Genomic DNA, 13,660 nt, shown 5'->3' with positions numbered 1-13,660 from the left:
GGTGACATTGCTCAAGTCAGAAATTACTTTGATGGCCATTATTTCAACTCTCTCCAAGAAAATCTCTCTACTAATCCATCTGTTCATGAATTTAGAGAATAATTACTTTCACAATAGAAATTTGTTCCTCTTCTACCTTCGAAGCACTCTCAATAAATCAAGAAAATGTATAACTATAACTCACGTTCTTGTATTCCAAATCTCCAACTGGCATGAAATACATTTCTCGTGTAGGTTTAGTAGCCTCCAACAAGGAAAGGAAAATTGTCTTCTTTCCTAGAGACTTTGCAATGAGCTACAATTTTTCCAATATCACACACGAATCTGCTCCTTCAAACCATAGGCCAAACATCTTATCTAACCATCTCTCACCCAAACCTAGATCTATACAGTTAAGCACCTATGCAAGCATTCCAAACATGAAAAGAACTTTAGAATGAATGCACTAATATTGCAGCATTGCATTCCAGTCATAAAAGTTGGAAATAAATATTTCTAAGTGTTAAAAAACAAATGTAACCTTTCCCACCCTATCAGCTACTCTTTTTTGTATCTGCACCCTATGCTTTGCCTTTGCCTCATTCCTTTGTTCCACAGGTAATTTGTTGTGGATATCTTATCAAGTGCCTTCTTTAGATCTGTACTATATTAACCTACACAAGCTTGGAGTGTTAGAGCAACCAAAGAAATGAAAGTGAATGAAACACCAAAGAAGAGAATAACCATACCTGAAATACAAGTCTTGCAAGATATCCCCTCATTAGTGGAAACCATGGTTTCTTCCCCTTACTTTCTTGAGCCCTCCGATGCTCTATAGATTTTACTTCTGCAGGGGACAAAGATTTCAATAATACACTGGGATCACACTCACAAATGTTGTGAGCATTTATGAGTATGTCCCTAAGACTTGGCTTTATCATGGCATGCTCATTCATGCTGAAAGGACAAATTCAAACTCAAGTCATATGTTTGAAAAGATATTATGGGAGACAATGTACTATGTGAATACACAAAATGATATGCTTGACAAAAAAATACTTACGAATTCATTTTCTATGATCCCGCCAATAGAGAAATCTCACTTATTCTTCTTGGATCAATAATTGTACGTATAACTTTGATATGCCTCTTCTTGTTAGTGGGAAAAATTTCCTTGATAACATTCATCCATGTTGTGGTCTTGTGATTTCCCTCCCACACAAAGAACATCTTCCCATACATCAACCTGAATGCATTACCTACAAGAAGTTCCTTCTCAAACTCAGCATCCACTCCCTCCAGGTCTTATCCCAACTCTCTCTAATCTCATGAGTTACTAACTGCTCTTCTCCACCACTCTTGCATATTGAAACAATAAAGGATCCTTTTTCGGGAAGGTAACCCTCCACCTGGAAAGTACTCTTCAGAGATGAAACATCATCACGAAGCCCTCTAACCCTTGCATATGGGATCAATCTACAAAGAGGGATTCATGGACACTGATCAGAATCGACTATTTGGCATCTCCCAATAACATCACCTCCATACTCCACCTGCACCTCTGTTTCCTCCATCTCCACCCCATCTTTTCCTTCTTCTTCCCTTGGAGGAGATGATGTGCCAACAATATTCACTTGTTCTTCAGTGACATTATTCACTTGTTCTCTAGTCCCACCTATTGAAGTCTCAGCAAGGGGAGTTGTCTTCTTTCCTCTTGTTGCATTTTTTTGCTTACCTTCCTGACTCTTTCTTCCCCTTCTTCCTATCATCTTGAAATGCCAAAACTATAGTTTTCTGTTGGAGAAGAAATTAGAAAATAAATACCAATCCACTTTGTGAAAGCAAACCTATATGAGCAACCATGTTATACATCCAAACTAAAACTCCCATCTATGGGTCCTGTCTAAAAAACAATTGCACTTCCAAAAGAATACAAAAGAAGTGAATGAAATGACCTCCATATGTATCACAAATTGCATGTATTGTTGAAGGAGGTAGATCACATTAAAAAGTGTTGAATATTTCAAGCAACAATTTGAAGCATCAAAGAAAACATTGACATCTGGAGTAACAAGAATTGAAACAACAGTTCAGTGCTAACTTGATTGACATGGGCCAACAGAGACATTCTCAAACATAGTTGTAAAGAAAGCAAAGAGAATAGCAAATATATGGTCATGATAGAATTGGCAGTACAACATTTTGGTTTGGCAGACCAATATTTCATGCTCTCAATGCTCTCCCATTAGGCTCTTGTTTTACAGGAATGAATGCATGAAATAGGTAGCGTGTTAACACACTGCCTATTTCATTCATTCATGCCTCTAAAACACGAGCTTAAAATGGAGTATAGGAAGCTATGAAAATGGGAAAAAGGAGTTTGAAAAGCAGGTCTATCAATCCAAAATAGGCAACCCTACTTTAGAAGATCCCAATTCCCATCCTCTAGTTGCAAAATTTGCCATAAATGATCTAAGAAAATATCAAAAACACATGCACGAACAGCTCTTAGCAAACAAGGCCATTCCAAAAGCACTGTACACCATTCATTGAAAGTATGGAGTTTTGTTTCACTATCTAGAGTAGATTCACAAAGAGAAAATTGGTCATCAATAGAGCATGGATTCAACTTGAAGATCCCAATAGAGGAGCAAGGGTTCATGCCCATAAGCCTCATGTTCTTTGGGCTTGTTTGCAAGAAATAGGCAGCGCGTTAACAGGCTTATTGGCATTACCTATCATGCCAATAAGCCTCATTTTCTTTGGGCTTGTTTGCATGAAATAGGCAGTGTGTTAACGCGCTGCCTATTTCATGCAAACAAGCCCAAAGAACATGAGGCTTATTAGCATGATAGGTAATGCCAATAAGCCTCATGTTTTTTGTGCTTGTTGGCATGAAACATGCAGCGTGTTAACGCACTACCTATTATATGCTTATAAGCCTAAAAGACATGACGCTTATGGGCATGAACCTTTCTTGGCTTATGGTACCATAGGTACCAAAAGAACTAATGCCCTAACAAAACCTAGGCTATATGCTATCCCATGGCATATGATGATAGCTCAACACAAAAGTTAACACTTCCTAAAGGAATCTTCATATTGAAGCAATTGAGGACCACATGCACACACATTTACAATGCTCACATACTTTCTTTAATGATGCTTTTATTGAAAGGTGATCATAAGTATTCTATTTAACTAATAATAGCTTGGGATTTATTCTCCAAAGTGAAAAAGACCATTCTCACCTCCCATCAGTCCCTACAAGCAAACTCCCAAGACATAGAGACCAAGTGTTAGCCGACACATGAGCCATTCCTTATTGTTTTCCCACCCATACACCATTTACTGGACACACCTACCGTTTCATGTTACTAGCATCCTCTTATGGGTCCACACGAATAGAAGATAAGTATCCTCCAAATTTTCGTGTGAGAATCATTACCCAATTACCATGGTGTTCCTCAAAAGGCAAGAACACCCAACCTTCCAATATCCAGGCTACAGTTTTTAACTATGAGCTAGAAGCCTTTGGGGATATAGACTTAGCTTCATTGTGCTAGCCTCTAACAAAACATCACTTCTACAAAACCCAATTGTAAAATCAGTATTGACTTATCCCCTTCACGCTTGAACACATGCATATGTCGATCTATATTTTTGGCTAATCTCTACTTATGATTGTACTTAATTGCTTTATTCTTATGCAAGCCTTGAGGCAGTGAACTTGACCAGAAAACATCTTGACTTCTATCTCCTTTTGCCAAACCCTTCAGACTCTTGTTTTTGAGCTTTGTGGGCATGAAAGAGGCATCACATTAACACACTGCCTCTTTCATGCCCACAAGGCTTAGAAATAAGAGCCTTGTGGCATTGTCAAAAGGATGTATGGGACTTCGTGGTTCGCCCAGAAGAAGTGCAAAAGGAGGCCACATTATTTGGAAACTTGAGAGGCCGCATTACAATTGTTAGTAACTTCAAATAGGAGGAGGTGGAATATGGTGGACAAGGATAGTGAGCCTTTGTTTGTAGATATGACACTCATGGAGAAATTCAGAGCAAAAACGTTTGTTCTTCCCCTTGTTTGAACAATGTAATGTTTAGAGCAGCAACTAAGCCTATGGATGCAGCTCAAGGTTTACATTCAAGCTACCATAAGAGAAGTTCGTTTGGAAAGAAACTCAGTAGAAAGAAATGTTTAAATGCAAGCTAAAATCATCTTCTTCCCATAAGCCTCTTGTTTCAAAGGCTTGTAGGCTAGAAATAGGCATCACGTTAATGCGCTGCCTATTTCTAGCCTATAAGCCTTTGAAACAAGAGGCTTATGGGCAAGTGAAACGTTCCTGAATGAGTTATAGAAGCAAAGAATATAGGTTTTACTTACCCGTCGACACAATAAAGAAGAAACGTTCCTCAAGGAGTTTGACCAGAAGGAGGATAGCCAACCAAGAAGAAATGACCAAGCCGTCAAGCAGGAGGAGGAGTTCGTCAAGCTGTCAAGCACGAGGAGGAGTTCAACCAATAGGAGCCGTCATGCAGGAGGCATTGTAGATCTCACAGAAGGAGGCATTGTAGATGGAGGCACTGTTTTTGTGAAGAAGAAGAGTTTGCACAAATACATTTCGTTAAGAGATAGACGTTTGAGCTTTCAAGCATAGGTTCACATATTTTGACTATGGTATGGATCCTTTGTATGGATCCTTTCAAGCATATGGTTCGCATATTTTGCATAGGTTTGCATATTTTGCTTTGTATGGATCCTTTGCCACTTTTTGAGGGAATAACAAGAGCCTATCGAACTCCATACAATGCCATCACCCTTTGTAGACGTATCAGTGCCATCGCCAATTTTGTAGGTTTTTTTAGCTCCTATCTCTTCCGCTGGTTGTCTCTCCACTGTTGAAAATTAAAAATCATGAATGGAGGGGCCGTCATGAAGAGTGGAAGTTGTCAAGGTTTAGGGGCATCATGCGCGGTTAAGGGACGTCAAGGATCATTACATATACATGTTGCCTAAATTTTATAGAAGCATTGTTTATAGGAAAGGGAGTTATGACAATAACACTCATTTGCAGACACGTTCTTGGCCTACCAGTAGTGTCACATTCTTAGATTGCCAGTTTATGATAGCATTGGGTTTGCCTATCCTTACATTCAATGTCATACTTTGGAAGGATGATCATTTCTTTAAGGAAAAAAAATGAAATTAAGGAAAACAATAATTAATTAATGACTCTGCCTATGAACAGCCTACTACCGCGACCAATGATTCAGTAGAAAGCCAACTAACTCTTCCACCTCCATTCCCTTACCATATCATTTTGTACTATCACCTCCATTCCCTGAGCTCTCTTAATGTACTGCCACCTCCATTGCATCAGACCTCGTCTTCTACTACTGCCTGCATTCCATGAGCTCCTCTCCTCTCCTCTTTGACTGTTAAAAGGCCAACATGTGGTCGCCACTAAGCCTAGTGCACACAAGATCTCAGCGAAAAAACTAAGGAGGCTCAAAGCACACTAAATAAAACATGAGAGGGAGATAGCAAATCTATATCTCTTGCAATGTGTGTTCTCAACAATACATGACAAGCCTCTTATATAGAGAGTGCCCTTTGAATAGTCAACCATGTGGGATCCTCTCATCCACATCTCTCCTTGTGGATATCCTCAATCCACATCTCCACATCATGTAGTCCACATCCTAGGGTGGCTACTTTAATTCTTTCCTATACCATACCTTAGCCCTTTAATCTATGTGCTCATGGCACCATATCTCAACACCTCCCCTTGGTGCCATGATCCTTTGGCTACTACAAGGTGGTCAGATGTGAGTTACATTCCATCACCTCCCCTTAGTGCATGCATTGCTACTTAAGGTGGTAAAGTGTGGTTTTTACATATCAATACCTCCCCTGGGTGCTTTCATAGCTACTCTCAGGTGGTCAGGCTTGATTTACAAAACATAGGCAAGGTTGGCAAGGTTTTTATTTCTCAATACATTCCATTGATGTCACCTTTTGGCTCATGGCTTGATGACGATGGCATTTGCTTCTTTGCTTGGTGTAGCTTCATGCATGATGATTTGTTCTTCTATGTGCCTTAATGCTTTATGTGTGGATGCCATGTTTTGAGCTATGGTCATCTCGTACACTTGTGCTTTCGGCTTGCTTTTTTTTTTTTTTCATCGATGTTTGCATTCATGCTTTGCTTTTCCAATTGTTGCAAAGGTCTTACCAATTGATTTCTTTCAATATTGGCAATGTCTAATTCCATACAATGATTCTGATCTGATAGGTGCGTAGAGCTCGAAAAGGGATCACTTTTCCTTTTTAGAGCATGTCCGAATTCTTTCTGGATTGCAAGTTACGCCTTGTTGAAGGTTTTGTGAAGAAGAGGGGGCCTTGATGATGTGGCACAGGGATTCACATGCTGAATTCCATACTATGCTTAACAAGAGGCTGTGTGCTTAGAAGGCACTGCTGACTGTGCATGTTGATGTGGCTTAACTAACCCTAACTCTGACTTAACCATGGTTGCCCATTTGACCAAGGGTGAACTAACTCTAGTGTGACCACCAACTCAACCAGGGGTATTTCTAACTAACCCTGGTTAGTTATTATCTACCACGTGGCAATTTTTGAGAACCTTAGGAGACCTATGGCGATGTCGATGCGAGACACCGAGACGGGAATGATGTGTGGCTCTTTTCTGACTCTTTCTCCTCGTCTTGGAGTGTCACCGTTTTGGAGCGGGGCATTGTCAATGGTTCGAAGGTGGCTGGCCTGTTGGATTGCTCGGCTACCTTGTCACTACGGCTATGGTGCCTCCTACTACTGCGGCTCGCCGTTTCCTTCCTGCTACTGGCGGTTTGTCGCGGGCATCGCAATGGGGATAATATGGGCTTGGAGCAGATGCGTTGGGGTCGAATCGTTGCTTCTTGCCCTTGGAGGCTTATAGAAGCCGCCTTGAAGGTTCGGGGCTACTGGATGCGCTTGGAGCTAGGACGCTGAGTTGTTATGGATGGAGAGATCCGTGGAGTCGTAGAAGAGCTCCGAGTTGCTGCTTGTCATTTGGAGCAGCCCGTGAAGCTTGCTAATGGAGAAGGGTCGCTGTGGGAGCTTGAGAGTTGTCGCGTTGTTGAGGAGGAAGGCTTGATACCGTGCAGAGGCTGATGAGCTTTCTTGCCTTCAAGGATGCTTTGCCGTTGGAGAGGTCGCTGGTCTATAGGCTTTGGATGGTTCATTGCGCATTGGCCTTCGTCGAAGTTGTTGGTTGTCTGTTCTGTAGTGTAGGCTGCTCATTGTTGCTGTGTTGAGTGCACGTGCTATCCGTGGAGAACAAATTCTGAGTTTTAGAACAAAACATGAGCATGGATTAACAACATGCAGCAACACGCAAAATTTGGATATTCTGGCTCCAGCTTGCAGCTCTCCGTTGGCGATGCAAGAGCTTGATATAGATAGCCAAACGTGCTTGTTGCTCTTGAGAGTCGCCTTTGTAGGCCGAGCTTGAAACTCATCTATAGAGTTCCTTGGAGGCTGAACCATAAACAACAAACAAAGAGTCTGTAGCCAAGCGAGTCATTTGCACAGCTTTGCATCCGCTTGTTGCAGCACTAGTCTCTCTTCCTATCTTCTTCACTGCAGCAGGCTTTTCCTTCTATGCATCATCAACTCGTTTCTTCCTAGACAGCAGCAAGGGCATAAGCTCTAATAACATGAGTGTGCCATAATCTTCTCTACACTCAAAGCATGAAAACACATACTAAACTACCTAAACTTAGTGGACAACCTATGCTCTGATACCATGTTAAAAGGCCAACATGTGATCGCCACTAAGCCTAGTGCACACAAGATCAGCGAAAGAACTAAGGAGGCTCAAAGCACACTAAATAAGACATGAGAGGGAGATAGCAAATCTATATCTCTTGCAATGTGTGTTCTCAACAATACATGACAGGCCTCTTATATAGAGAGTGCCCTTTGAATAGTCAACCATGTGGGATCCTCTCATCCATATCTCTCCTTGTGGATATCCTCAATCCACATCTCCACATCATGTAGTCCACATCCTAGGGTGGCTACTTTAATTCTTTCCTATATCATACCTTAGCCCTTTAATCTATGTGCTCATGGCACCATATCTCAACATCGACCACAACTTGCATTGCCACTTCCAAGAGTTTGAACAACTCTCCTTGGCTGTCCAGTTATCTCGAATACATTAAACATCTCTTTTGAATATTGCAAGCTATCTAATCTCTGCATTGTGGCTTCCCATACTTGGTAACATTTCTCATCCTTAGGTCCTTGCTAGTCGCCCGCTATTCATCTTTCTCGTAAAGGCAATCATTGGTCCTCAGCTCCCACCCCACAGACATGCCTTCATCCATGGACATTCGATATGGAGAGGCTGCAACATTATCCATCCATTATGACACTCCCATATTGGAGATCTCACTGGCAGACTTCAAAGAGCACTTTCACATTGAGGCCGAAGAGATTAGTTTGCATCATGAAATGGGAGTGGATGAGATTGCAATAGTTCTTCTAGTCATGGACTTGGAGGACAGTGAAAAGGGTTTCTAGATCAATGGGCAGCAACATTCAAGCTTTTGAGTGGAGGTTATTACAAGGAAAGGTACTCATACTAATTTTGAAACTACAGAGGTGACTAGTGTTCTCTCCTTGACTGAGAGGATGCCTTTTCATAGCTCATTGCACGTTGCACTTACATTTGCACTTCATATTGAAAAGGTTACAGAAATGCCACAAACTTATGATGGGTACATTGTCTTTGAACTTCCTCCATGTCCCAATGGTTCACCAATGACTGGCATGGAACAAAATGTAGATGGGCATGTTTGGACAAAATATTCCACTTGCTCACAAGACTTTTTCCATGGTGTTGTTAGAATGAGTAGATGTTCTAGATACCTAAGATGCTTTAATGTTGATTGCCCTTATCTTGAATGTATGGGAGTGTTGAATGATACACAGTGGAGGGGAAAGCTTAGGAGACCTCCTATTGGTCCTGCATTGGTGTCCATTTTGTGCAAGCACTGCTTGGCAATCCCAGAGTGTGTTTATGAATGTAATGCTTCCATATATTACTGCATCCCACATGAAAGAGAAAGAACAACTAGGTGTGCAATACATGTTGGTTTACATGACCATCCTATAAAGAAGGGCAGAAACCGTGCAAAAGAAATTGAGGTAGAAGATCTTGTTTTGAGGCATGCCATGATGAATACAAATGCTTCTTGCAAAAACAAAGAGGTGTCAGTGGTGACAAAATATGTGATGATGGATACGTTGCTTGCAAGGGATGGGGTTGATGTTGAAATACTTGATGACAATCAGTTTCAAGAGGTTTTGGATACCATCACACCAATGACACAGAGGAGGCGGCTTCAAAGAGTGGTGTAGAGTGCAAGAACTAAAGCTCGAGGAGGAGATAGTGGATTGGATTCAATAATGGATCTAAAATGGAGATGCAAGTACCATATGTGCAAAGCATTCTATTTCCTAGATAATTACAAGATGATATGTAGCCACATATTTTTAAAATGTCCACCATAGGTCCAAGATTTGGCATGGACTTGGTGAATTGCATGCGCCCAAGGGGGAGCCTTGGGTCACAATGGGTTCACTTTGACCATATCCATCGAGTAAAAGGATGGTCGACAATGAGAGCTCATGTATATGACCCCTACATAAGAGAACTTTGGACAATAGCAATATGTGAATTTAAGGTACAAGATACAAATGCACAAGTTCAATTCTGGAAGCTTTTGAACAACCAGATGGAGAAAAGTGGATTTGAACCACCTGAATTTCGGGGCTTCATGGCAGATGGTGCAGGTGCAAATTGGCTTGTTGTCTGCATAGTGTACAATGGGGGCCCCGAGAATGTGATGGAGGGTAAAGAAAGGACATGTGGTTTCCACTTGGAGATGATCATAATTGAGCATACAAAAAGGTGCATAAAGCCTCAGTTTCATAAAGATAATAAACTATTGTGTCGGAAATGGAGGGCAGCAACAACCACAACTTCTGCTGACCACTACAAGAGACAATTGTCATTATTTTGGTCTCCAGTACATGTCAAAGAGGGGGAGTTGCCAACACTACAAACATAGTTAGCTTGGTGGGATGTTAGAGTCTCCCAGTGGGGGGGAATGTTCTTGTAACAAGATGAACATTCACCTTTTGTTCAAACTATAAATCTTTCAGAGACAAAACACTCAAGCATGAGAGCAGCACTTGGCTATGCAAAACATATCTTGTCGTATGAAGCTTGTGTAGCAGACTTGGCTATGAGCATGCTTCAATGTGTTCATTACAATGCTTTCATGTCTGGCAAACATCTAGGAATAGGACCAAATTTGGAAACCCTCTGAAAGTGCATTGTTGATGGGAGTGGATCTAGTAAGGGGGATAGGAATAAGCTTGTTGATTTAACACACACATTGCTTAAGGAGGTTGGGATACACTCCCCCGACATGATTAAACTAATGACAGAGCCTATGAGTGTGCAAAGAAAGAGGAGTTCCACATGTTCATCTGTGATAGATGCACTTGATAGTCATCGGCCCGAATACATTACAATCACAACAAGGAGAGTGGTTGGAAAAAAATGACAACTTGAGTTTGTGAGTCCTTCCAAGAAGGAGGTTTGTAACGAGACAGAGATGCATGATGCCAATTGGGAAATTAGGAGAACTAAGCCACACAGTGTTGTCATGTGCTTTGGATACCTGCAAGAAACTCGCCAACAATGTGGACCAATGATTAATGCACTTGGAAAAAGTGCAAGTCATGGTGTGCCAGCTCCATGCTTCAAGGGAAGAAGGCAGCATCCTAATGGAGCGACCGAGCAGTTTGCTTGTTTTTGCAACACTTCTGTGACCCACACTTGGAAGGTGGATATGTCCATTCAAGGTGTTCCTAGTGGGAATGCGCTAGATGTTTGGAAGGTTGCAAGCAGGACATCTATTACTATGGAAGAGAGGGAGGACCTCATGAAGGCAGGGCTTGTGTTTGAGGTAGATGATGTAGTCAGTAACATGGGACCCACGTCTCGCTTGGAAAAAACCCACACACCAAGCCATGTTCTTCCTCGACGTGATGGTAAGATCGTGTCATGGAGAAGTAAAATAAATAAAGAGTTTATTCAAAGGATTGACAAGGCACTTACAGAGAAAGGGGAGGTTGTTAGAGAGGAGGTACATGTGTTTCATGTTTGTACACCTGGTTCAATTTCCAAGGGCCCGACATACTTTGTTTTGATCTCAGAATTTCCATGTTGCACATGCCTTGATGGTCCAAGGTGCTCAAGTTCTAAGGCCCCCATATGAGGAGAAGCATGTGTGAGCTCGGGACACTGGATGGATCCTGACTTGCATGTCAGATGAGGTCTATCAATGAGATCGTTGATGGTAGAAAGGTGATTGTGTGGGAGCCCCTTATTCTTGCTGAGGCCTGGGGGGTCCTAGGGGGGCCAACGACCCCCCTCGTGGGGGTTTGGGGGCGAGAGCCGCCGCGACGATGGTATAGGGAATATTCCTTGAATATTCCATGGACGACTAGTCGGTTCCACCGACTAGGTTGACTGGTCGGCTTCACCGACTAGGTTGATTGGTCGGTTCCACCGACTATGTTGATCCGACTACCGCCCTCATAGCTATAAAGAGGTGACCTCCCCAGTCCATTGTACCAGATCAGATCTTCCAGTAGAGATCTTTCAGCTAGTAGCTCTTCACCTAGTCTTTGTCTAGATTGCCATCTAAGCTCCACTGTGGGAGCGCACGGGTGGATGGAGCCATCATCTGTACTATATCAGTATTGAAGGAAAAGTTTGTTCCTCTCCAGTTTGCTGTGTACTCTTTATTCTTTGTTCAGTTTCTATTCCGCTGCATCGTGTAATTTAACAAGACCAATACTTTGCATGGGTCTTTATCTCATCCACTTTAACATCCTTGAAAAGCTCCCATCAGATCTCATTTTTGTGATTAGGCACACATTTTTCCTTATTTCTTGAGTGCAAAAAAAACATGCATCCAGGTGCATATATAATATGCGTGTGTCTCTAATGGGCATAGTATTTTGATGACCCTAATCTCATCCGCTTTAAGGCAAACAAATTAATATGCCCATTGGATCTCATTTGCATGGTTGGGCACACATTTTTTCTTGTTTCTTTCCAAAAGCCATGCATGAGAGTCCAAAAACACACATCAGAGTGCATAAATTGCATGTGCATGTCAAACTAGTGATCAAGCTTCTAAAGAATTAGCTAGACATGGGGTACATGACATTTAAGGTGGCTCATGTTACAACTTGTGTGGTTAGAAATCTTGCCCACCTATCTTTTCTAATGATGTTTAATCCGTTATATGGGCCATTAAATAGCAACTTGATTTGATTTTCTTTTGGCATTGATGCATGTATCTTAGGGTCATCATGTAAGGATAGAACAAGGAGAACCATTACTTGTGCTCATAGATCTATTGAGGCATATCATCACAGTCATCTTGAACTAGGCAGATTAATTCACCACCCTCATAATCAAGATCAAGTTGGTAAATTTTTGAAGTGGCACAATTTAAGTGCCTGCAAAGGCTAAAGATTCAAATGTGCCACTCCAAAATTTTACCAACCTAATCTTGATTACCATGCTGTTGGCTTGCCAATGAGTCTCAAGTTGGGCCACATGTGCATCTGGATCTTCCTTGTCTTTGCCATGGAATTCCAAATACTTGCATTTTAAACTCACCACCTATGGGTGTGCTACCATTGGTGATGTAGGTGGTGGCACTAGTGGTGGCAATGGTGGAGGTGGTAGTGGTGGTGGTGGTGGGTTGTTAGGCATGGTATGAAAAGCTGACCCATCTTCTTCCTATTTGGATTCTCTATTCGAATTTTTGGTTTTTTCTCTTCTTCATCAGAACTTTTTGAATTTTCTTCTTCTTTGTCTGATCTTTCATCCAAATTTTCTTATTTTTCAATGGCTCTTTCATCTGATTTCTATGCTTCCTCCTCAAAATCCTCTATAATCACGTTGACCAGATCTTCTAGGATTGGTAGGTCTAGTGGTATTCCTTCGTACTCCTTTGTTATTTGAAAGGGGTCAAATGACAATTGGTGACTGATCCTTCTTATATTCTCATTTTGCCAATGGAAACGATCTTCAAATTTCCTCTTAATTGACCTTTTGGGCTTTTTGCTTTTGAGTCATCCAAGGAGATCATTTGAAATGCTTCTTCCACCCTTGGGGGATCATCAGGTTCAATCTGTAGTCATGTTTACTGGACCTTCCAGGCCTCGCAGGTCTAGTGGTATTCCTTAGTACTCCTTTGTTATTTGAGAGGGGTCAAATGACAATCTGTGACTGATCTTTCTTAGATACAATATGCTCATTTTGCCAATGGAAATTATCTTCAAATTTTGTCTTAATTGATCTTTTGGGATTTCCAATTTTGATTCATCATAGGACATCGTTTGAAATGCTTCTTCCACCCTTGGTGGATCCTTGGGGCGCCAACTCCCTTTCATAAGAAAACCTATAAAAATCTTGAGTATGAGATGAATTTAACAATATGCCATAAGTGGAAATTATTCAAATTAACATGGTTGTATTCTACACTAAAAGAGCTTTAAATATGTATTTAGACC

The sequence above is a fragment of the Dipteris shenzhenensis genome, chromosome 21, assembly GCF_047967505.1.
Source record: "Dipteris shenzhenensis isolate YYH24624 ecotype China chromosome 21, Dip_SZ_1.0, whole genome shotgun sequence".
NCBI lineage: Eukaryota > Viridiplantae > Streptophyta > Polypodiopsida > Gleicheniales > Dipteridaceae > Dipteris > Dipteris shenzhenensis.
This window is presented reverse-complemented; position numbering follows the sequence as displayed.